Source organism: Pyrus communis, chromosome 11 (genome assembly GCF_041283825.1).
Source record: "Pyrus communis isolate YQ-2024b chromosome 11, ASM4128382v1, whole genome shotgun sequence".
In the NCBI taxonomy this organism is placed as follows: Eukaryota; Viridiplantae; Streptophyta; class Magnoliopsida; order Rosales; family Rosaceae; genus Pyrus; species Pyrus communis.
Genome location: NC_142575.1, coordinates 7,240,263 through 7,266,083, shown reverse-complemented (window position 1 = coordinate 7,266,083; position 25,821 = coordinate 7,240,263). Strand labels below are relative to the sequence as shown.

The following is a 25,821-nucleotide window of genomic DNA, read 5'->3' as shown; positions in this document are numbered from 1 at the left end:
ATATTAACACAAAAATTAACGTTAAACTGTAAGATGACAAATAATTCATCGAGAGTCTTCTTAATATTTCTCATCCCATCAATTGCCACTTTCTTAATTCTATCCCATTCTTGAAATAATTCAAGCCCATCATCATTCCAATATAGCAAGTGGAGTAACCTGCCTAAGCCTCCACCACCATCACCCGTATACATATGCACATCCATTTGCTTCCCTCCTTGACCCACCCACTATTTCCAAACTTTTGTCTATTTTATCAGCACCCTGAGCCTTTTATCATAAACTAATCCTACCTAACATATAATCAAATAGGCCTTAAGTTATGTGCAAATCTGCATATTAAACTAAACCACACACTCAATTATTCACATATTATCTTATTAAGTTATTTACTAGTTAGGGGATGAACGCGTATATATACGGGCCAAGTTTTTGTGAAATCCATATTCCATAGTGTGACCTTATTAAGTGTTATTTCAACCATTGATTTAAATATGGAGTGTGTTGGCAAACTTTGTAGGCCGAAGAAGCATGTTCCATCACTAATATCATCGATATTGTCCCAACTTAACCACTTATTACTATATGTTGAGTTTTATCATAAAAGGTCTCGGTAATATTAAAGGTGGAAATTCACACATATTAATTATGTATTATTTTATCATATGACCGACATGGGATCCTATTCTCCAACAGGTGTTTTAACACTACCATTGTAAAATTTAATCTTAACCATGGGAGACTTTGTGAATAAGTGATTTTTTATTCAACAAACTTTCGTTTACTTATTATTTTGTTAGTAAAATATCCACCGATACTGTGGAAAAGATTTCACAATCTTGGACTCAAATCTTCAAATGTAATTTATGCAGAATTCTAATAAAATGTCATGTAATGAATCCATATAAAGTTGAATAGCTTAATATTTGAACAATGACTTGCATGCATATCCAAATTAATTTTTTGGGGAGCACAATTAGTGTGGTCTTTAAACAACTCTAGAAAGAAAAGAAAGATAATGGCATGATCCATTGACTCATCAACTTGGAGATAAAAATAATCATGCTTTGGATCTTTAAATCATTTTTGGTTATTATATTGCCAAATAATATATGGTAAAAGAAGATGCATCCAATGGGTTTCAACTTTTTATTTTATTTTGGTTTGTTTCAGTTTGATGGGTTTTACTTACGATAGTGATCTTCACATTTGCACTTCTCCGTTTGTTTATATTCATTGATGGTTCTCTGACTTATCCAATCGTACGGTTAGAAGACAAAAGTAAGAGAATAAGAGCAGTGCATAAATCACTTCTCTTTATTATTACCTTCTCAATCCTTTTGAAAGTTTTGCTGCCAGTTGCCCTTACCCAACTCTTTTTGCGATGGAAAATTGCTCCAACTAAAAATAGAAATTAGCCTCTTACGTTCTATACTTTTCCTATCCTCTCACCCTTCCTAATCATGTAAACTAATAGTTTACAATTTTAACTTTCTAAACACCAATTCTCAAAATCATGTAGTTGGATGATAAGTTGTTTACATTGTATCGAATTTTAAACTTAATTTCATCGTTAAAAAATGCTTCCATTAAAAACTTCTGGCTCTGTCCATGGCTGCCACCATGTTTATTGACCAATGGACTCCTAATGCTATACACTTCAGCTAAGCCTTTGTTTAAGTAAATAAGGAGAACCCAATAATGTGCATGTCATGACATCTTTAGTAATCAATCTGTCTTTTTTGTTCTTGATCTTTCTTTCCCTTAATTATTAAAATAAATTAACAACTGTAAGACTTTGTTTAAACCCAATAAGATATAACTTAAATGGCTTGATCATGGTGCCTTTCAACTGGGAATAAATTATGTATTTTAAGGTTACCTAATTTGAGAAATAAAAGGGGATCCCTTAAAAAAGTGCCAAATATCAATTATGATTCATGAATGTTGTTTGACAATTTCTATCATGTAAGGCAGCACACCAGTCAATCAAATTATAAATTAATGAAAAGAGGGCTAAAACAACTAATCTTATTTCTTGACTTTAATTACAAGGTCTCCTTTTTCCAAATGCACATAGACAAAACTTGAACCTTAAAAATTCTTGTTAATTAAGATTATTAATTCAACCTGCAAAAAGAATGTTGATTTCGTTGCAAAATCAAGGAAACTTGATTAGCAAGGAAAATAGGGAGGGAAAATGAGAGATTTTCTTTGGCAACTATTTCACAGTTTTAGCACCGCTTCATATGGCCTGTCAATGCTTAAACGTGTTTAAAAAATGCATCATCCGCCTAATAAAAACTTTGTCACATGGTGAAATAGTTGCAAGAGTGCATCTCGGATAGAAAAAATATTATATACTTTGTGCTATACAGATTTTAATTTTAGGAGTCTACCAAAAGAGATTTAAATGAACATAAATGCCAGCCATAGAGCAAACACAATCTAAAGAGTTTGACTGAAAAGGAATTCATAGCTAGGCACCATGGTCGCTGTCATTAGGTTAAGCTCCTCCTCCACCACCACCACCACCACCATTGCCCACCACTAATATTTACAAGCAGCAGTAGATATTTACAATCAAAAGAGTTTGACTGAAAAAGAATTCATAGCTAGGCACCGTGGTCACTGTCATCAAGCTTAAGCTCCTCCACCACCACCATTGCCCACCGCTAATATTTAACAACCAGCAGTACATATTAACATTGTTGTCTCCATTCTGTGCCATCCACATCTTGGTCCTAAATTTGGCAATTTTGACAGGAGGGTTTGGCTGAGACTTCACCAACATTGAGTATATTGTTTCCTTTGTTTCCCCCTTCCTCAAATTTGGGGATAATTTCTTTATTTTTAAGTAATGGTATACAAATCACTAGTGAATCGTTTCGAAAATCATACACTTCAATCGTCGTAACCACTCTATTTCCTAAGTCAATCTACATGAGCTAGTTAATTTGACTCTTATGATTCAAAAGAATTTTATTGTTCTTCATTTTGCTTCACTAGGCAATGACGAGATTCAGTACATAAATACATAATTATTAGGGGTATTATTTGCACTCCAAAATTAACTAGGTGTACTTGCGTACGAGGAACGCCACGAAGCTAGGTTTGTAGGGCATTCGTCATTTCCAAAATGCTACTCACATTTACAACTATTTGGTTTTGACTTCAAATGAGGAAATATGTGAATGGATGTTATAATCATTTGCAGTAATCACGGGCTGGACTTTACATCAATTGTGTTGATCAATCTTTTTTTCTTTTTCTTTTTTTCACAAATCCAGTTCCCACATGGAAAGAAGAATGATCATATGTTGTTTGTATATATCATTAATGTGAATTCGATATATATTTCAACATGAACGTACAAACATAGAATTATTCTGGTCATCCTGCAATAAAAAAATATAGACAAGTTGTCACACTAGTCTGGTTTGAGCCAAAAAGTCTTTGATGTCTATGTTAGATTTAGTAGATGGAATGAATGTGCATACTTTAGTTTCTTGGCGTAGGAGAAGTTACCTCTTCATGGCGGATGGCTGTGGCCTTACATAGTGGCAAGTTTGAGCTTGAAGGTGATTCATTAGGGCACGTGTGGTATTCTGATGATTGCCTTGTTTAAGATCTTTTATCTTGCCCATGAAGTCATTAGTCTGATTTTAGTGAGACGTGACAAAGTGCAATAGTTAAGTGTCCCGTTTAGGGAGACCTCGTAACCACATCGAATATCATGGCATATGATTGGGCCACGGTTATATGAATTGCTATCTTGTTTGTTGATCCTGTTGAAAATATTCCTTATTCAGCCTTATTGGGCTAATTTCTCTATCAGGCCTTGCTAGGCCGAAGGAAGGATTTGAGTTTTGCTAGCCGCGTCAAATTATTAGCAAAAAGTAATGCTAGGTAGATTAAAGTTTCAACATTTAAGTAATAATCTAATTATCAATGTTCATATTTCCTCCACCAAGAGAGTTTATCGAGGCCACTGGAAACCCGAGCGTGGACTTGGATTCTCGCCAGTATTTGAAGGCCATCTTTCGTCCGCTAGGGCTTCTTATGTTAATGTTAAATCATCAATTGGCAGTAATTTCTTATTACCACATGAAACTTTACTTATTTGAAGTCATCATTTTAACAACAAATTTCCTGTTAAATCCACTCCTCTATTGCAGGCATAATTGAGCAGGCCCAATACTTGATGGTTAGGCTAGCCATGCAGCGTTATAGGCTCAATAATGTTTGCCAGCCCAACTCCTCCGGCTGGCTTGCCAATGCCATGGATGCAAAAGACTTTAACGACCACATTGTGTCTCCTCCGTTCCACGACTCCAACGCGCGCTCCGCGCTCCTGAAACCTTCCACTAGAGCTCCAACTCCAGCATATACATGGAGGGTCCTTCTATGTTTATTAAACTCAAAGGGTTGAGAAAAAGATGGCTTCATAAATCAATGTTAAAATCCTTGAAAAGGAAACTATTAAACCATCCTCTCCAACTCCTCCCCACATTAGAAATCTGACCCTCTCTTTTTGAACCTGATATTTAGTCCCACTACTTCTCTTCTATCCCAAAAAACTAGGGTTCATGGTATCATTGATCACCATTCTTTGTTTTCTGAGAGATCCAACTTTCTAAAAACATAATTATCTAAAGCCCTCACTCGCTTCTACCCCTTTGCAAGAGAGTTTCAAAAAATTGATTCATTCTATTGCGATGATCATGGGTTGGATTTCTTGTAGCCTAAGTCAACTGTCCCATATGGAAGATTTTGGAGAAACCAGATGTTGTGGTCTTAGAACAGCTGCTTCCTACTAAGAAAGAATCCACAATATCAGACACAATGTCTCTTGTACTAATCCAGGCCAACTTCTTTGAATGTGGTGGGTTGGCAATTGGGGTAAGCTTTTGCCATAAGATCTTGATGCTTTTACAATAAGCAAACTCGTTGACCTTGGCTGTGAAAGAACTTAAGCCAAGATTATAAAGACTAATTGCATAAGCTCAACTCAATTAATTATGAGTGAGTTATGTACTTCAATATATAGGCTTTACAGGATTAGGTAGTTACAGTGTATCTATTATCAAGATTACAATGGAATTCAAATTACAAAATACATAAATCGAAAGCTAAGGTACATGGTGATGATAGAGTCATGTTGAATGAGGACTCTGGTTCTTCTCAATCTGTTGAAGACTTCGTGTGTTATCCAAACTTTGATTTGAAGTAGATGAGCGGGAACCATATAATTCGAACTTTGGTTGATGAGTTGACACAGGTTGTTGACCTGGACATGTAGGATTAGTAGGTTTATCACTCCCTCGCAAGCGAAGCGGTCGTTGGCGAACAGGAAGCTTGGAAATAAGATAATGAAACCGAGTAGGAGACAGTCCTTTTGTGAGAAGATCAGCAAGTTGGTCAGTAGTAGCAATGTAGCCAACAACTAACTCTTTGTGCACCACTTTCTCTCTAACATAGTGATAATCAATTTCAACGTGTCGCATCCGAGCTTGATAAACAGGATTGGAAGCAACGGCAAAGGCGCTGATATTGTCACACTATAACCGTGGTGATGTAAAAGGAGGATGAAGATCACGAAAAATATGACGGAACCAAGACAAGGTAGCTGCAGTATATGCCATCTGTCGATATTCATCCTCAGTGTTGGAGCGGGAGACGCCTCATTATTTCTTGGAGTTCTAAGATACTAGGTTATCTCCAAGGAAGATATAGTAGCCCTCTGTCGAGCGATGGTCATCTGCGTTGTCGGCATAGTTGGTATCAGCAAACGTAATGAGAGTAAAAGGACTGGGTTTGTATACAATTCCATGATAATGTGTAGCTTTTAAATAGCGTAATATGCGTTTGACAGCAGCCTGGTGAGCAGTGGTGGGTGAATGCATATATTGGTAAACTTGGTTAACAGCAAAGGCAATATCAGGTCGCGTAAAAAGAAGATATTGAAATGCCCCAATGACAGTTCGAAAATCAGTGCCATCCAACAATGGTTCGCCTTCATATAAACTCAATTTTCGACCAGTGGCAGCTGGAGTGGTGAGTGGTTTGGCATCAACCATTTTTGTCTTGTTAAAGAGGTCTAGGATATACTTTGACTAGAGAGATATGGTAGTGGAAGTCCACTTGATTTCCATGCCGAGAAAATAATGTAAGGGGCCGAGGTCCTTCATGGAAAACATTTGATCGAGTTCAGCAATAAGCTGGGAGATGTGACTAGCATTGTTGCCCATAACAAGGATATTGTCGACATAAATCAACAAATAAATAATGGTGATGCCATTGAAGAAAGTAAAGAGTGATGAATCTACCATGAATGCCTGAAAACCCAAGTGCTCAAGATGTTGAGAAAAATAGTGAAACCAGGCGTGATGAGCCTGTTTCAAACCATATAAAGATTTATGCAAACAACAAACATGTGAGGGGTACTGAGGATCAACAAAGCCAGAGGGCTGGCGCGTATACACTTTCTCTATCAAAGAGCCAGTAAAAATGCATTTTGGACGTCGAGTTGGCGAATGGGCCAATTGTAGTGCACATCAATGGAAAGAAGAAGTCTGATCGTGGCATGAGTGACAACGGAGCTAAAGGTTTCATTGTAGTCAATTCCGGCTTGTTGATGAAAACTATTTGCCATAAGACTTGCTTTGAATCGTTGTATGGAACCATTAAAATGCCTCTTAATTTTGTACACCCATTTATTTGGAAGAACGTTCATGGATGATTGAAATGGAACCAATGGCCATGTACCAGTTCGTTGGAGGGCATTAAACTCTTCTGCCATAGCATGTCTCCATTCTTCATATTTGTTTGCCTGTGTAAAACAAGTAGGCTCAACCACATCATTAGTTGTATGGGAAATAAATGCATATTTGGGATTAGGTTTGTGAATCCCTTCTTTAGCACGAGTAACCATGGGATATGTAGGTAGAATGGACCTCTGAGATAAAGAGGTGATAGTGGATGTACTTGCATTCGCAAGGTGGGGAGAAACTACGGGATCTAAGGGTAGATTGTTGACTGGAAGGGATAAAGATAAGGGAGTAGGGTTGGCAGAAGGGATGGTTGTAGTGGGATGTGGGGTAGCATGAGGGATTGATGGAGTAGAAGTGGGGTTGGCAGAAGGGTTGGTAGTAGTAGGATGTGGGGTTGTAGGAGGGATGGATGAAGTAGGTGTAGGTGGTGATGCGGGAATGGGATGGAAAAGTGGCATGTGGGGTTCAATATTGATTATGGTGTTAGGTGAAAAGGTAGAAGAAGAAGACCAAGTAGATGGTTTCTTTATAGGGAAATGTATTTTCATCAAAGACAACATGATGAAACAAGAAGACGCGACCTGTAGACAAGTCTAGACACCTATAACCTTGTTGACTTAATGAGTAGCCAAGAAAGACACAACGTTTGGATCAAAACTGTAATTTATTGGAGTTGTATGGCTTAAGATATGGAAAACATGCACAACCAAATACTTTAAGAATTTCATAATGAGGAGTTTTGAGAAAGAGTTTTTGAAATGGTGACTCATCATTCAAGACCATAGTGGGCAAATGATTGATTAAATAATTGGCAGTGTGAAAAGCATCGTCCCAAAAAGAAGTGGGTAGGGATGAGTGAGCAGGAAGAGTAAGACCAGTTTCAACAATGTGACGGTGTTTACGTTCTGAAACATCATTTTTTTTTGGGATGATAAGGACATGTGAAACGATGATGTATACTATGATGAGTCAAGAAGGTTTTGAAACTGTTATTAATATATGCTCCTCCACCATCAGTTTGAATGGATTTGATTATGGTGCTAAACATGTTTTCAACTAATTTTTTAAAATTTACAAAGGTGGAAAAAAACATCTGATTTTAGTTTTAATGGATACAACCATGAGTATCTAGAAAAATCATCAATAAACACTACATAATACTTAAATCCATTGATAGAAATAGAAGGAGAAGTTCATACATCCAAATGAATTAATTGTAAAGGAAAACTTGACCTAGAACTAGACAAATTGAAGGGTAACTTATGACTCTTGATGTGAAATCATGTCCCCGGAATTTCACTATTCATTATGTATCTCGTAATTTAAATTCGTATTTCACGTTTACGTTATTTTTATTACTTAATTTTAATTCCGTAAATTTTGGGAATTAAATCGAATAGTTATTGGGTTTGAATTTTCGTAATTAATCTTTAAGATTTGTTGACCTTTCGAGGTCACAAGTAACGTTTTTGAATAGATCTCGAAACCACGAGCACATAGGCGGAAGCCGTTTGGGAGTCCGAGTTTTAACGGTATAGTTACGGACATTTGAAGTTGTTACTAAATTATAGATTTTAAATTTATTTTGAAACTCCCACCTTGTGGGAAAGAGACCAATGAGATAAGAGAGTGAGGGACCAATTAGAAATAGGAGAGAAAAGGAGAATGAATCAGGAAGGAAGGAAGAAAAAAAAAAAAGAGGACTGGATGCTGCCAGGTGGCAACAGGAGAGAGAAGAAGATGAAAGTGCTGGAGAGAAAAGGAAGGGAAGAGTGACCAATGGGAAAAGGGAGTAAGGAGGGGAAAGGAGAGACCAAAAAATGGATCATTTTTCACCCGCGAACTACCATTTGGATCCGGCCATATCTTTTTCATCCGACTTCCATTTTGGGTAAGCTTGGTGTCCATGGAAAGCTCTTGACGAGTCCTTCATCCCTGTAGTGTTAGATTTCCATTTTTCTAGGTCGAAGCCACAAAGTGCTGAGGGTTTTCTGGCGAGTTTCTCATTTTACGGTGATTCCGACAACGATTATTGTCGATCATCACTACCAATAGACTCCCCTCAACCCCTGAGCAAGGCCCAAGCATTGGATAAGGCATCGGAGTTTGTTTTGGGGATGAATCGAGAAACACCCATTTCTAGGGTCTCCAGCGGGTTTGGATGAAATTGAGACACTTCCCGACCGAATTGGACTTGGCCACAAGTATGAAAATTGCTCCCCTCATTGAGATATACTTGCTTGTAAAATTTGGAAATTGTTAAATTTTCCGACGAGTCGGGCGGCCGACCGCCACCGGTGGCAGCGCTTTGGCCAGTGGGCCAACGATACCTTTCTAAGTTCAATTAAATGTCCTGAATTTGTATTTGATATTCGTATGATGTGGTTTGATCGTTTGAACCTAATTTCATTATGATACATTACTTGATCAAAATATGAATCGACGATCTGACCGTCGGATCGTGATGAAATTTCAGTATGTTCTTCTAGAGGCATAATGTGGATTTTAGAAGATTACGGATCCAAAATCTGATGTGCGGATCTTCTAGATCAAATTACGTAGGGATGTGGACCCCACCGTTGATCGGAAGCTAACTTTTGGTCAATATGTATTGAATCATTTAAATTACTAAAATTAGTATTGCTAGAGACTCAATGAGGCTTTGCAGACTTGTCTTGGTGAGTGACTTTAATATATGTGATATGGTTATTACCCTGTTTTCTTATATTAGTATCCTTTGTGGATGAATTGGTTTTATAAATGTGTTTTCTGTTAAAATGTGATTTTATAATTGGCCATCGATCTATTTTTATTAAATGTGATTTGATTCATGGATTGGAAGTATTTGTGAAAAGGTGATTTGAAGTGCATATTGAAATGTTTATGAATTGTGTTATAAATATACATTTGAAATGTTGAGAAATGAAAGGGCTAGTAAGGGACCGTTACCCTAGTGTCACGGGGTTAGGTGACAAGAAGTGTGCACCATTTAGCGGTGGTACATGGATGGTCCTGCTTAGTTAATATGCGATGGGGGACCATATTATTTATGGATTGCGCTTGGTTAATCCACGATGGGCGATCCTTATGGCTATGTATACTTAGGAGTGATCATGCTTAGTTAATCCGCGAAGGGTGATCATTGGCTAACAGTTTTGTAGGTGTGACTCTCTTAGTTAATCTGCGATAGGGGGTCACTACCTACTTGGTTATCTTGACCCTGCTTGGTTAATCCGCGATAGGGGGTCACTAGTGGTCTTGCTTGGTTAATCCGCAATGAGTGATCCTTATGGCCATCCATACTTAGAGGTGATCATGCTTGGTTAATCTGCTATGGGGGACCACTTCCTGTTTGGTTACTTATGTAGGCTTCAGCCGAACTGCGTCTCTCTAGCCCTAGTTTTTAATGTACATATGAACGATGGTTTTTGAGAATCTTGGTGGTTTGAATGGAAAAAGTCGTTGGATGTCTGGGTGACTCATTCGGAGTTGTTAAAGATTTGACTATGTTTTCATATTTACGAACTTATATTTAAGGTTTATAAACTATGATCGATGGTCTTTCTTTTTATTGATTATCACATGTATTATTGTCACTGGAAAAAATGGTAGAAACCATCCCTACTCGGGTCTTGGAAAGCGTCTTCCCCGTGTGAAGGTCCTGAATACCATAGGAATTTGGATATAAGGTTAGGGAACAATTGTTATCAGTGGTAAACTTATGAATGGATATAAAACATTATGGATGCATTAAGGCAAAATAGTGTGTTGGGTAATTAAAAGTGGCTTTAGGTGTGTGAATGCAAGAGTTTCCAATATGATAAATGTGCAAACCTGTTCCATCTACTACATCATTCACTTGGTCAGTACCATGGTAAGGACACGAGTTGGACACTTGGGCTGGATCGTTTGTTATGTGAGCATTGGCACCAGAATCGAAAAGCCAATTCTGGATAGTTGGAGCACTGGTAGATACAGGTGGAACACCAGTAGCATAGGCTTGAAGTTTAGGCATTGGAACACACCCTTCATAGGACATGTTGAGACGGTCGAAACAGTCGATTGCCAAGTGACCATATCGACTACAAATTTGACATTGAATCCTATTAGTGGGAAAAGGACTCGGAGAATGAGCATTACCAAGGATACCATCAGGTTGGCGAGAGTGAGATCCTTGATGAGGCCCATGATGAAAGCCTGGTGAGTTGCATGGTCGAGATGAGGAACCACAACCACCATTGGGACTGCCGCGACCTTGAAACCCAGAAGAGGATCCGCATACTTGAAAAACAGCAGGTGGATAACCACCATTGTAAACTACAGTAAAGGTAGTAGGTCCAGTGTCAGCAATGAACACATAATGCATTTTCTGTCGGTGTTCAACGCCAAGAAGAAGTGCTTCCAAAGCACTATAGGTGAAGGTCTCGTCACGAGCTTGGGCGGAGGCAATCGTGCTTTCATAAGCAAGGCCAACATTATTAAGGATAATGGCGACGATGTCAGAGTCTGAAACAAGAGCACCTGAGAGAGAAAGAGTATTGGCTAGAAAATTAATTTTATCCAAATAATTCAGAAATGGACAAATCACCTTTGTAAGTATTCACCAACTCACTTCGAAGTTGAAGAAGACGACCGATTGACTGAGAAGCATATCGGTCACGTAGTGTTGTCCAGGCAGAATGTGATCTAATTTTCCCAATTAAAGCAGCAAGTACGGTCGGATGAACTGAAGAATTGATCCAGGACATGACAGTAGCATCCTGTTGTATCCAGGTGTCAAAGTCGGGGTTGACTATATCAATGAGGTTACAATCCACATCTTTTAGAAACGCTGGAGGACACTGACTGGTTCCATCTACAAATGAAACAAGGTTTCAACTGCGAAGGAGAGGAAACATCTAGGCTTGCCAAAGTGGGTAGTTGGTATGATCAAGTTTGATTGTGAGGAAGTTGGAGACATTTGGTAGGGGAATGGGAGAGGAAGATTAAGAAGCCATGAGAAAAAAAATTTATGTCGTTGGACTTTAGCTCTAAGATACCATGAAAGAACTTAAGCAAGGATTGTAAAGACTGATTGCATAAGCTCAACTCAATTAATTATGGGTGAGTTCTATACTTCATTATATAAGCTTTACAGGATTAGGTAGTTACAATGTATCTATTATCAAGATTACAATGGAATTCAAATTACAAAATACACAAACCGAAATCTAAGGTACATGGTGATGATAGATAGAGTCATGTTGAAGGAGGACTCTGGTTCTTCACAATCTGTTGAAGACTTCGTGTGTTATCCAAACTGTGATTTGGAGTAGATGAGCGGGAACCATATAATTCAAACTTTGGTTGATGTGTTGAAGCGGGTTGCTGACCTGGAGGACATGTAGGATTAGTAGGTTTATCAGGCTGCAGTTGCCCTTGTCTCGGCCAGCTCTACTACTGATCATAACGTCGTGCTTGCTGCTGGAGAATTCAGTGTTTTAGCTTCTCTTTTCCCACCTCTAGATTTCTTCAACTCGAACCAATTTGCACTGCCACCCAGTGTCTACAGAAAGGTGTATGACAAGGAGACTTGTGATTGATGCCTCCAAGATTTCTGCTCTCAAGTCTAAAGCTACCAATACCACTCCAAACCCGACGCGCGTTGAAGTAGTGTCAGTGCTCATTTGGAAATGCATAATTCAAGCATCAAGATCAAATACGAGTTTTATAAAGCCATCGATTTTGTGTCCAGTTGTGAACATGAGAAAGAGAGATCGGGGCAGGCCTTGGCTGAAAACATTGTGGGAAATTATGCGTGGACCTTTGCAGCAATGACAGTGCATGGAAAGTGATGAGGTACAACTTGAGAGCTTGGTTGCTAAACTCACGAAAGGGATTGAGGAATATAAAAAAAAGTACGCTAATGAAGTTATCGGTAACGATGTAATTGAAACTATCAAAGAGTACGGTAACTTCCAAGAAATGGATGATATGACACCCATACTTGCAGCAGTTGGTGCAGGTTTTCCTTCTACCAAACCAATTGCGGATGGGGAAGGCCGTCGTAGGTCAGCGTTCGTGCCGCATTGAAGAATACTATTCTGTTGATGGTACGAGATGATAGACGACAATTATGACTCCTGATTTATTGTGATTTCTAATTGATTTTCTGTGTAAATAAAATCCCTTAGATTAGCCTTCCTTTTATGTATTTCTTGTATAGAAAGTATACATGTAAATCAAGGCTTTGTAATCCTACATAATGATTGAGAATCAATCCTCAAACCATGGAGGAATTCAGCCACATACCTTTGCTGGCCTCCTCTACGTTTTTTGTTGCCGTGAGGACCTGCTGCCTATTGTTCCTTATAATCCTAGGTCACTTCAGTTGGAATAAACAGTGCAAAAAAGATCATTGATGCTTTTTTTTAATGAAACAAAGAAGGATTATGCGAGGTTAACGCTTCGTCAATGAAAAAAGATTGTACACTCAGCGAGTTCAATTATAGTTTGCACAATTGCCCTTGGCTCTCCAGTATTGCTACGTGCTGACCTCCAATTTTGGCATGAGGGTTTGGCTGAGATTTCACCAACATTGGGTCCATTGTTTTCCTCTTCCTCTTCTTCAAATTTGGGGAAAACACACTTCGTTTTTTTATTTTTAAGCATAGAAGATAAATTTGTAACGAATCGCCTTCAAAATCATATGCTTCAATCGTTATAACCACTCTATTTTCTGAAGCAATCTGCATGTTCTATTTAACCCAACTCTTGCAAATTAAAAGGATTTTGTGGAGGAAAGATGGTAAGTGAGATGTTGTAGTAATGTATGTACATTTGTCTGAAGAATGTTATGTATATACAACGAATGCACTACATGAAAACTAAAAGCCAAAAACTATTAGAACTATTTGAATACTTTCAAGATTCTATTGTCATCCTCTCATAACCGTTCTTTGTCTTCCCTTTATGTTTTCTTTACACACAAAGCATGAAAACTAAAACTAAAAAGTTATCAAAACGAGCCTTGCATTTATGCAAATGATAGCAGGGTAAGGAGAATCTAACACAGGATTTTGGATGCAAGGGTTAATAGTGTGACATCGTCATGTTTGAAATTCGAATTTACTAAACTATAGCAGTAATACTATTTTAACTTGCGTTCATGTTATGCTTTTTTGCTACCTTATTTATGTCCCCAAATCAATGCAAGAGAAACTAGGTACTTTAATATAAGATCTCGAATGCATAGATGAATGTTTTTAACCACTACAATCCTTGCTGAGATATCGAATGCTTAGAGCTTCATCTCAGTCCCTTTCTTCTATGTAGGATTTGATTGTAGCCTCATATTTTTATAACCTAAACAACTCATTTTTTGTCAGTTAGTACTACGACTTAGTAGTTTTTATTTCATTTGTAAATGAAGTTTTAGATTTGAATTTCGTTGATGATGAGTTTGATGCCAATTTATTATTTATTTGTTTTAGTATTATCGTTATATAAAAGAAAATAAAAACAAACAAGTCATTCTTTTGGATCAAACACGTGTTCACAAATGAAAGCCCAATATCATCACTTCCAAATTAAATTAAAAACTGCATCACTGTTTCAGTTGAATGGATGAGTTTGGATCATATTGCATCACTGTTTCTGTTTCAAAAGGCTTCAAACGATCCACATAATCTGTCGTAAAATTAATATATTGTTTCAGTGACATCATTAATAATATTTTTTATTATCATATATTCAAATAATACATTGTATTGACGTCACCCATTGCAAGACAAATTCACTTAAAAGGAACCCTGTTTCATCTGTCTAATCTGGACGCCAATAAACTAACATCACCATCAGAGGCGTATCCCGGAAATAGAGCGCAAAAGCGTCTGAGCATATCACACTGCAGATTTCCTCCCTCTGATCTAATAGTTTCACTAGATCTTGCCGTACACTGCCCCCACTCTCCCCCTGCCCTCTGCTAGTCCAATCAAACATCGAACGGCTTTAAAATGCATGAACAGAACCACATCCTCCGTCGATACCGTCCGTTTCTAAGGCCCACACCATGATCTGTCATGCACTTTCTCTTCACTCATTGCAATTCTGAGTTCCCCACCACCAACTTTTCAATTGTTTTTTTTTTTTTTTTTTTCTGTAGAAAGATATCTCGTATATTAAGAAAATGAGAAATTCGGTTAAATCACATAATGGATAATTTAATTTAATATCGAAATTTTCATCTATGAGATTTGAATCTAAAACCTTTTATTCATAAGTAAAGAGGAATATCCCAAATCGTAGTACTGAGTAGTAACTTTTTAATTGTTGATTAAACAAAAGACTTTAGAAAATAAACACCAAATTTTCAATTTTCTTCGTTTTACATTTTATTTTGGGGAGTAGAGCTCCCCACACACTCTGGCAATTTATTTACTAAATTTTTAGTAAATTAAAGGAAAATTAATAATAAAAAAATAAAATGCAAGCGCTTAGAAGAAGAGGGGATGTGGACGAAATGTCATTTTCTTTTATTTTAAATAAATTTTTAATTATGACGGAAACTTAAGTGGTATATCTCATATTTTGTGGGGCTGCGTGGTCAGCACGCCAGTTGGGATTGTGTGAGGTTAGAAGATACAATTATCTAAACTACATATTAATAAAACATTCATTTTTAACCAAAATTTTATGGAATTACCAGTTTAATCCTATAATTAAAATTGAACATGAATAAGAAATATGGGCAAAAATGTAATTTCACACCACCAAATTTTGTTTTGTTTTTTTTTTCTTCAAAGTTTCACCTACATGTAATTCTAACATATCTCTAATTAAAAACTAAAAATAAAAAATAAAGCCTCTCCCCATTCCCACATTCTCTATCACTCTCTTCCTCTCTCCTTCTACTTCAAAAACAAAAATAAAAAAAAATTTCACACACACTTTGTGTGTGCTCATATGCTAGTACAAATTAATTTTAGTTAAAAATGGAAATTTAGAATATGTTCGGTTTTCCTTTTGTGTCTATTGCTTCCTTTTCAAAACTAATGATTATTAAATCATTCTGTTCCATTTATTATTCCACTCTAGTAACATCGATAATGTCTCCAATTTGGTAATTATTACTTGCCCAATATATCAGGTATGAGGTTTTATCATAAAAAGTCTCGATGTTTGTTAGAGTAGAGTAATTCTATTTAAACTCTTATTCTTCTTTCCCTATGGCCGATGTGGGATTCAACATTAACAGATGGCGCTTTGCTTATGCATCCTAGTATGAATTTGATCCTACCTTCTCTTTTTTCTAGCAACTTATTTAATTCACTAATGTTATCACTATGCTAAAAATAATGCGGTTAAAAAATGTTCAAAATGGAGAAGGATATCGTGGGGAACACAAAAATGAAAGCTTCATAACTTTATTATGAGTATGACAAAAGGAAACAAAAGTTAAAAGAAAAAAAAAAACAATTACTAATATTTTTTTTTTAGTACATCGATATTTTTATACTAGGATGATGACAAGTTTAGCTAAGCCACATAATAAGCAACCTAATTTAGTATCGAATTCACCATCCACGAGATTTGAACCTAAGACCTCTCATTTCCAAGCGAAGAGAGATACTACCAAATTGTAGTACTAAGTGGCAATCCAAGTTGGTCTATATCAAACAAGTACCTAATCTATTGAAAATGTCATATCCATTAAGTTCCAAATAAATTTATGTTAAATTAATTTAGGCTTAATTTGTCTACATCATCAATATGCCTCCACCTTTCAGGCCATCACCTCCAAACCCAGCGCATAATCACAAACTCCACCATACAACTCAAGCTGCCAAGGAAAAAGGTAATGGAGGTTGTTGAAATGGGATTGCCATGATATAGCCACCATCTTCACTTCCCACAAATAAGCATTGGAAGCTTTACTAGCAAAAAATCAACGAATGAGGAAATCATATAAATAGAAACAAGCTCCTAGAAATCCTATCTTAATTCTTAACCCTCTTTTTTGTTAGGACATTTTTCGATCTTCATTTTTTTTCCAATTAATTCGTAAATTTGTTTATTTATTTTTATTTTTTCATCTTTATGTCTTTTTTGAAGTTATTTTTATCATTGTTTTAGTGTCCAAGTAAGCAAATAAATAGGATCTATCATTGCCACATGTGCATTTATGGAAATTAATTGAAATTGAAACTTAACGGATGTGACATTTTTAATAAATTTTTACTTATTTGAAGTATTTAAAAAAAATTAAAACTAATATAAAATAACAGTAAAAGGTTGAAGAGTTTTAAGTACTTAATTTAATTATTTTTGTACCTAAGTTAATTGATCCCTTTGCTTCCTTCTTCCTACTTTTTCTCAAAGTCTGCAGACTCCATCTGAAAGAATTTGCAGATTTTCTACATTTTGGGTGCTTCCAGCCTTCCACACATTGAAAAATAAAAATTACCCATGGGTTCGATTGGCTAGTCAGTTAAAGGCAAAAGCTAACCTATCTTCTTTGAACAAAGATTGTTTGCCCTCTCACTTTTGGTGCTCTCCTGTACTCTGCTGTTTTGTTTTGTATAATCACGCTGTTTTGTTTTGTATAATCACGGTTAAATTACGTTAATATTTTATATTATTTTTTTGGTATAAAGATAATAAAACAAAAATAAATAGTAATATAAATTATTAATGTGACTTAACAATGAACACACAGACAAAACAAAAGTGCAAGAGGGCATCAGAAATGAGAGGGAAACAATCCTCGTCCATTTTATTTACCACAAGTTACTGCAAAGTAAGATCAATGCAACTCTGCAAATGCAGATGAGACTGGTAAAAAGCAAAAGAATTAGATCTTATGATCAAACTTTGAACATCTTCCACAGTGGAAAACACCAGATCCAAGAAACTAAAAAAATAAAACAAAATCTGTTCTTTCTTCTGATTTACATAAAATTATTCAGTAATTAACACAACTTTAACAAATTAAAAACAAAAATGGCTTCTTTGATTTTTGCAGCCTAAATTCAATTCAATGTGTGAAAAAAAAACCCCACAAAAAATCTAGCAATTAAGAACCAAAAATAACAAAAATTTAATCTCATACCATTAAATACAATCCTATACAACAAGATGCAATCCACAAGCTCCGGAACCCATTGATTGCAGAAGTAGCAGCATCTGATCTGATCCCTTCGCGAAAACCCGGCGGCGAAGAGAGGTGCGACGGAGGCTCATTCAGGCTCTCCGGCGACAGGGCAATGTAGGGGGGCGGAGCCCCGTCTAAGGGAGGCCCGGGTTGCGTTGCGAAAATCGGGTTTCTACCGAAGATCTCTTTGGGCAGCAAAACCTCCGAAACCCCGAAAATTGACACGGGCTTTTGGTCGAACACCGTCTGGGTGACCACGGCCTGGACGATCCCAGTGCTGATGGCCATCGAGCCGTTGATTCTGCTGATGTTGAGAGTGTACGAGGTGGCTCCGCCGTCGTCCGTGGCCAATGTGGGCTGGACCGGGTTCACAATCGACTCGAGCGAACCGAGCGGGTAGTAGGAGGGGATGACGTGGAATTTGAGAACTACCGCTTTTCTGTCGGCTGGGAGGGACTGGAGGCGGACAGTGGATGGGAGATTGGAGAACGCGGTGTCGGTTGGGACGAAGAGGGTGATTCCGGCGCCGCCCTCGGCGGCCTCGAACTCCTCGACGACGCCGGATGCCGCGAGCATGGAGGCTGCGACGTTGAAATTGTGGCCGTCGATGAGGACTTTGGTGATGTTCATGCCGAGGGGCGGGCGGGCATCGGAGGCCATGAGGTCGAATCCGTAGGGGAGTAAAAGGGAATTAACGGAAAAGATGGAGACATTGTACGGGAGGTTTGTGACGAGGGACAAAACGGTGGCATTTGAGGGGGAGAAGGGGGCCGGGGAGCGGATCGAGACGACGCCGGTGTAGGGGTTGCGGGTGAGGTTGACGGAGCCGAAGTTGTTGGTGGCGCGGCCCGTGGTTTGGAAGAGGGTGGTGACGAGCTTGCCGGAGGGAGGGAGGCGGAGGATGTCAGCGGGGGAGAGGTACTCGAGAAGGACGTGGTAGCGGAGGACGTCGGCGCGTGAGGAAGGGGATAGGCGGCGCGTAAGGTCGGAGGTGGAGGAGAGGAAGGAGTTGGGGACGGCGAGGAGGGTGAGGGAGGAGCGGGGGAGGAGGTCGGAGGAGATGGAGGAGGAGAGGAGGGAGGTGAAGGAGGAGAGGTCGGGGAAGGGGGAGAGGAGGGTGGAGATGTTGAGGGCGTGGATGGAGGAGGACGAGGAGAGGAGGAGGAGGAAATAGAGGAGGGATGCAGGGCTAAAATGGGAAGTGGGAAATGTATTGGCCATGGTGGCTTGGATTGGGTAGGGGTAGGGGTGGTTGTTTAACTCTCTCTCGTACTGCAGAGAGAGTGTTTTGGGTTTTTGGTGGGTGCTGGCTTTAAGTGCAAGAGAGAGTGAGAGAGTGAGTGAGAGATGACGCGTGTGAAAATACCACAAATTTCATTCTTTTTTCACATAGTTTATTTGGTTTTGGTGTCTGAAAGTGGTGGTTGATTGGTTTGACCAGTCGCAGGATATGGTTGAGTGGGGGATACTCGCGGTGGGGAGATTTGCTAGCTGGCAAAGGAAAGTGCAAGTAAAGCGGAGGAAACTGGGAGGTTCGGAAACTTGGGAACTCAAGTAAACTGTTTTGGGCGGTGAGAGAGTGGTGAGTTCGGCTTCTTCACTTACGTTCATAACTAATGCAATCCGATTACTGACTAATTTCTTGTAATTTTCAAATAATCTTCTGCTTTTGGATTAGGAGTGTCGGAAGAGAAGAAAAGTTGTCCATCTATATCATTCGTAAGATATTTCTTACAAAAATGTAAATGTAGTTCATATATTTCGATTTTATCAAATGTCAAGCTGATCATGTTGGACGTTTGTTAACATCATCCAAGGATCATAACAATTAAACACTTAAACTACGTTTGAATGACTTGCGTATATTGCAGTAAACCCTAAATGGAGAAACTATTATGGGACTTATTTGCAGTGGAAGACATCACGATTATGTTGAGTGTTTGATCTTCCCTTCTTTGAAATCCTTTTGTGTTCCTTACTTTCAATAGGATTATCAATCATAAGAGAACGAATGTGATTTGAGAAGAGGGATCAAGCCACTTATACGATGCAACTACTCCTCCTATCATAGAGATAGTTGTCGTCAAATTCTTTAAAGAGTTTGTAACCAACTCCAATTCAAAAAGACTAATTACATTAATTCCCTTTATTAAACCAATATTTATTTAATGTGTACTCTGTCTAAATATATCACAATCCCTTACTTACTTGTTGTCCGACATACCAAAATAAATAGTTTGATTAGCTCATATATGGAAAAACTCTTAGGGGGCGTTTGTTGCGCCGGACTATCTCGGACTGGATTAGCTTCAAGGACTAAGTTGAACTGGCTTAGACTAGACTAAACTGGACTAACTTAGTGAAGCGTTTGGTGCAGTATTGGACTAAGAAGCTGGATAATAACAAATTCTAATATTATATTATTTAATATATAAATTATTAATATTTTATTATGATCTTATCTTTTTCTTCATCTTTTCCTACCATTTCCGTCCCACTCTTTTCCTCTTCTCTCATCATCCCACCCTCTCCCTCTTTTTTTCCTCTTAGACCTCTCAATTCATGTCTCTTTCTCATTCCTGGTCAAACTCCTTATTGATTCCAGTCTCTATTTCACTATCCTCCCTCTCTCTCTAGCTTCCAGTCTCTATTTCACTGTCTTCCCTCCCTCTCTAGCTATGCGTTGTTCGAATGGAACCTCACGGCTCCAATTTTCCCGACGAGTTGCAGGTTTCCCGATGTGTTTTCCGGCCAACCCTCGTTAAATTGGATGAAGTTAGCACCGCCAAAAAATTCATCACCATCCCTAGACCGAGATCTTAGCTTTGAATGCTCGAATCTATCATGGATTTGAAGAAGCCCAAACATGCCGAGACTTCCAGGCCATTTTCCGGCCACATTCGACCACATTTTGGCCTTGATTTAGGTAAAATCGTAATCTTGTCATTCCCAGCTTCAATTTGGTATATTTTATATGAAAGTTGGTTGTGAAATGGATCTAAAAGAGAGTCGGAAAGTTAATGATTGATCTAGGTGACCGGAGATGACGAGGAGTCTGTCGGGAGTGGTCATTGAGCATGACGAGGACAAGAAAGAGAGGACAGTCTTAGCTAGTCCCATGGTTATTGGGGGGTCTCGCTAAGACCTCTTAGTGAAGGGTTTTGTCCATGCTAGTCCCCTTTAGTCTCATTAATGTTAGTCCCAGCATGGAACAAACACAATATTGGACTAATAGCTAGTCCAGTCCAGTCCAGTCCAACTTAGCGAGGGCAAACAAACGCCCCCTTACAGATCTCACTTGGATTGAGAGCATCCATATACTAAAGGAGAGATATTTTATTATCACCAATTCTTTATGTTGCAAACGTTTATTGGATGGGTATTTCACTTTTAGAACATGTAACAAATGTTATCCGACAAATGACATGACATCGACGAAAGGAATAGACCTTCTACACGTGGCAATCATCTATTAATAGCTGGCACCACTAAAGCCTTGTCTTAACTGGAAGAGGAAATCACTCTCCTCTGTTTGTGAAGAGATATTTGATATGAAACCATTTGATTGAGATGGGTGTTCTGCATTTCACAACAAAGCTGCTATCGAAAATCAAATGCGTGGTGTCATCTATATACCCGCTTTTATCTCTTCATGTTTCTTTTAATTTCTAGTCGTTAAATTAAATGAATTAAAAAAAAATTAATAAACAAAAAGTAACCAAGATGTGTGGAAGATAAAAATAATGTGTGAATAACATTATCTGGATCATATTCGTTAATGTATTGTTTGTTTAAGAAAAAGAATGAAGAAAAAGGCACACACACGACGCATGCAATTATTGGGACGCTAACTCTTACGCATAATGTTGGGAAAAATAAGGTGTTCAAATTCCATATGAAACCGCAAGTTGATTTGTTTGGTTATATTTTTGTATGTTGCACTTCTACTTATGTTTCATTTTTTTATATTCAAAGTTAAAGTGTTTGTTTGAAGTAAAGCACCTAGACTATATATAAACTATTGATAAAAAAAAACTATATATAAATTGCTGAAAATTTGATTTGGTTTCATAAGCACTTTCAGTTTATCTTACAAAGGCTTTATTTTAAAATTTTGAAAGCTTTCGTATCGCTTCTAATTGTACTTCTAAACATATTTGTAATGTCATATTGATTTTTATCTTTTAGTTTTCCACTATTACAGTCATATCTTTCTTAAATTAGTTACTTAATTTGTGAGGATTTGGGTGTGATGTTTAGCGTCTTTTGTATTATAAGGATATAGTCTTTAACTACACAAATTTGTGAGGCCCAAGTATCAAGTATGAGGATTTATTTGAGAAGATCTCGAGTTTTTCTATTTAAACACCATTATCCATCTAAATTTTCTTCATTACGCATAGTTTATTTTTTATTTTTTATTTGTGATTGTGTAATTAAAAGACAAAGAGGACATTGCTTGAAACTTAAGATAATATTCCTCTCTACACCCTACAAACCCCTATCTTTTATCTTTCTCTTTCGTAAATCTCCAACTAAGAACTCATCGTATCTCAAAAACACATTCGAATAAGAAAACGTGCAACATCGAAAAACTCAAAATGTATGAAAAAACATAAAAGGAAAAAACAAGTCTAAAAATGTTGTTACAAAGATCAAACAGAAAATGAAACAATCTAACGATCTAAGATCTAACTGAGACATGAGATAACATTTGAAACTTGTAAAATTTAAAAATAGAATTAAGGGACTAAAGTGAGGATGGGGTATATATTTAAGGATCATTGCTGCAATTAAAATTGTTTAATTATAAATTTCAAATTTATAATTTATAGTAGGAAAACTTGTAAATTGTAAAATCGATATAGAAAAAGATTCAAAATCATTTTTCTTCTTTTTATTAATTTGAATGCAAAGAAAGAAATATTGATTGAAAAGGGGGACAATGTGCTTTTTATTTTTATTTTTATGCATCAATCATTTGTTCTCGGAGTTAGAGCCACAGGAGAAGCGGGGGACTTGACCCAACATCCGCACGATTCAGGAGGAAGAAATTAAAATCAGAATTAAAGAGGGACAAAAGAGGCTGCTGGCGTACCTGCTTATCCAATCATTCAATTCGAATCTTTGAAATTTGATCTAGTAATTACAAATAGGGATCTATTTAAAAATTATAATAACTTTAACTATTAAATTAAATTTCAAAAGTCTGGATTAAGTTATTGTATGGATTTAGTAGAAGGGATCCGGAGAGGATCCATTTCTTATTTTTTGTTGCTTCATGCATAAAGTATTTAGATTTTTTACGTAAAATAGTCCCCAAAATTAGTATAACTCCTCATTTTTGTCTTTAAAATTTAAAATAGATAGAAGTGGTCAATGAGTTTGTCTATCATCAATCATTTTAGTACTTCTATGAAAAAACTTCATTATACAAAGATAAAATAACAAAAATACTCACAATTTTTGCCAAATCACTTTTCTCCATTGTTTATTAAATTTAGTTATGTTTGTTATTTTGGTCTTTATCTAACAGAATTTTCATAAAATGGTAAAAATGATTAGTGGTAGATAAACTCAATGACAATTTTTATCGATTTCAAATTTCAGGAATTAAAATGAAGAGTTATGCCAATTTCATGGCTCATTTTAACTAAAAAACCAAAATAAAAATAAAAGAAAGCAAAAGCTTGCATATGATATGATGAATCTTACAGCTGCTAATAAGGTTGCCAAGTGATGCCAAATTTCCCCCAACATGACCTGATTTTTTTAGAGCTTAGAAGTGGCCACATTAAAAGCTTTATAGGAGAAAACTCAGCGTAAAAAAATCATGAAAGAAATAAAAAGAGTACCACCCCCTCCTTATATGTCTTACTTACGGATTAAGCTCCTCCAAGCTATACCTCTCAAATCTCAATCACTAAAGGAAAACAAAACTCTCATCGATTGAAAATTCCAAACCAACTTTGACAGCATACAACTCCGTCGTAAGCATACAACTCGTCAAATTCCAGATGGTGATTGTTTGATTATACCCTATAGATGGTTGAAGATAAGGCTAGAGACGTGGTTTAAGAGCATCTCTAATGTGAACCGTAAATGGAGTTTCTACAACCGTATAGTCCTTAAATATAAGGACAAAAAACATCTAATGGGTCGAAATAGAAGTCCACCAATTATCTCAACATATAGGGACTCGCTGGATACCTTAAAGTAATCATTAAATGTAAGGATTGTATATAGGGACTCAAAGGGTGGACCCATTGTTAATTTTGAGTGAGAAACAACCCAATCCACATGGGAATGTTGTACAATAGTTTCTCTTTTTGATTTTTCTCCTCCAACAGTAGAGATAGCTTTTTGATTTTAACAACGGCCATAATACTCCAACAACATGAACAATGATTTTGTTGTTGATATTTTAGTCTCTATATTTAAGGATTATACTATAAGGACCTCCCGATGCAGATAATATTTTTGTAGGGACCTGACTATTCTCTTTAAGTCCCTAAATGAGTTTTCAAAATTAGCGGTGGAAGTCCCTAAATAGGGTTTTTCATTAAAAATGCTCTAAGGTCTGCCAATTTCTTAATCTCGTTCCACTCTTTTTTTTTTTTTTTCCTTTTATGGGCAAAGCCAATTTCCAGCCTTTTTTTTTAATTATTTAGGAAAAAATATGAAACCAAAAATAATCCTAACCGAACTATACTAACGAAAATCAAACCAAATTAAACTGAGTAATAATTTTGGTTTAATTTTCGGTCTTAAAAAAAACCGAATTGAAAGAAATCAAACCCTGCCTGCCCAAGTGAAAAACTAAACTTTGAAAAATGAATCAAATTAGAAAATTAGGACCGGCCTGTAAATTCTAAAGCCACTGAACCGCTAGAGCAGAATTGGGCCAAGCCCCTATAAGTTTTTCTTTCTTTTTTTTCTTTGGTTGACACAGTTCAAAGTTGACACCTTAATTAGACTATCTAATTAATTATTCTTAGACTACTTAATTAAATTGTTAATTTCTAGGATTCGCACGTGGTATTGAAGTGATCAGACGAATATTCAGCCACGGAGTTGAAGTCAAGGGCAAGATCCACATCCATAATTCTGTTGACCTAATTCAGTTCTAACCCCACGGAGATAATTTCATGCATCGATGATTGAATTAAGTCAACTTTCAGAATTTCTAGAAAACCAAATAGCAAGTGCAAATGATACACGAATACGTACGCTGCTGTGATTTTTGTTTGAAAATATTTGGGTGGTTGAATATTAAGAGTTCTTTACTACAGATAAATCAGTTTGACAGATTGTTTTTTGTTGTATTTTTTCTCGTTGGCCTATTTTGTTGACATTAGTCCGATGGTAGCTCCTTCCTTTCTTTGAGGTCTCACTCGCTTAGAATTAGTTGCGTGGTAAAATTTGCTCCTAAAAAATGGCTTATAAGATAAGGGTGCTTAAAGCTATCTTAAGGCATTCCAAGATTACGTTATTTTTTCGGTATTGAGTCGTAACACAAGTAGTGCTTTATTTTCTTTTGATAATTTCATAAAATTACATAGTCACATTTTTAAAGCGCAAATAACAAATTTCATTCAAAATATTTGCACATACATAATTAAAAACGTTTTTTTATATGAAAGATCCTTTTGACTGGCAGCTACCAATCCCTTTCCAGCCTACCGGATGCATAGAATATTGAAATATCAAGGGCAACTTGGGGTACTAGGACCTACAACGACTTTGAACGAGCCAAAAATTGCAAGTGTCATACAAAAATTACTTTAATTATTCATTGAACCAAGTGAAAAACTTTACTCATGGAGGCTTTGAACTTTCAATGTATCTATGTCTCCCCTTTCTTCTTTTTAAGGCAGAGTTAAAGATGTGTTTTGATGTTGTTTGGCCTTTGATATC

The 25,821-nt window shown here is 37.0% G+C and overlaps 2 pseudogenes across 1 annotated transcript; one reads left to right on the top strand and one right to left on the bottom strand.

Annotated features, from left to right (window-relative positions):
* The first annotated feature begins 4,439 nt into the window (after nucleotides 1–4,439).
* Nucleotides 4,440–12,892, top strand: LOC148692817 (akuammiline synthase 1-like; annotated as a pseudogene).
* Nucleotides 12,893–17,493: 4,601 nt separating this feature from the next.
* LOC137742500 (fasciclin-like arabinogalactan protein 4 pseudogene) lies at nucleotides 17,494–19,231 on the bottom strand (annotated as a pseudogene). The gene has a single exon (XR_015953731.1). The product of XR_015953731.1 is annotated as a fasciclin-like arabinogalactan protein 4 pseudogene (transcript).
* Nucleotides 19,232–25,821: the final 6,590 nt, after the last annotated feature.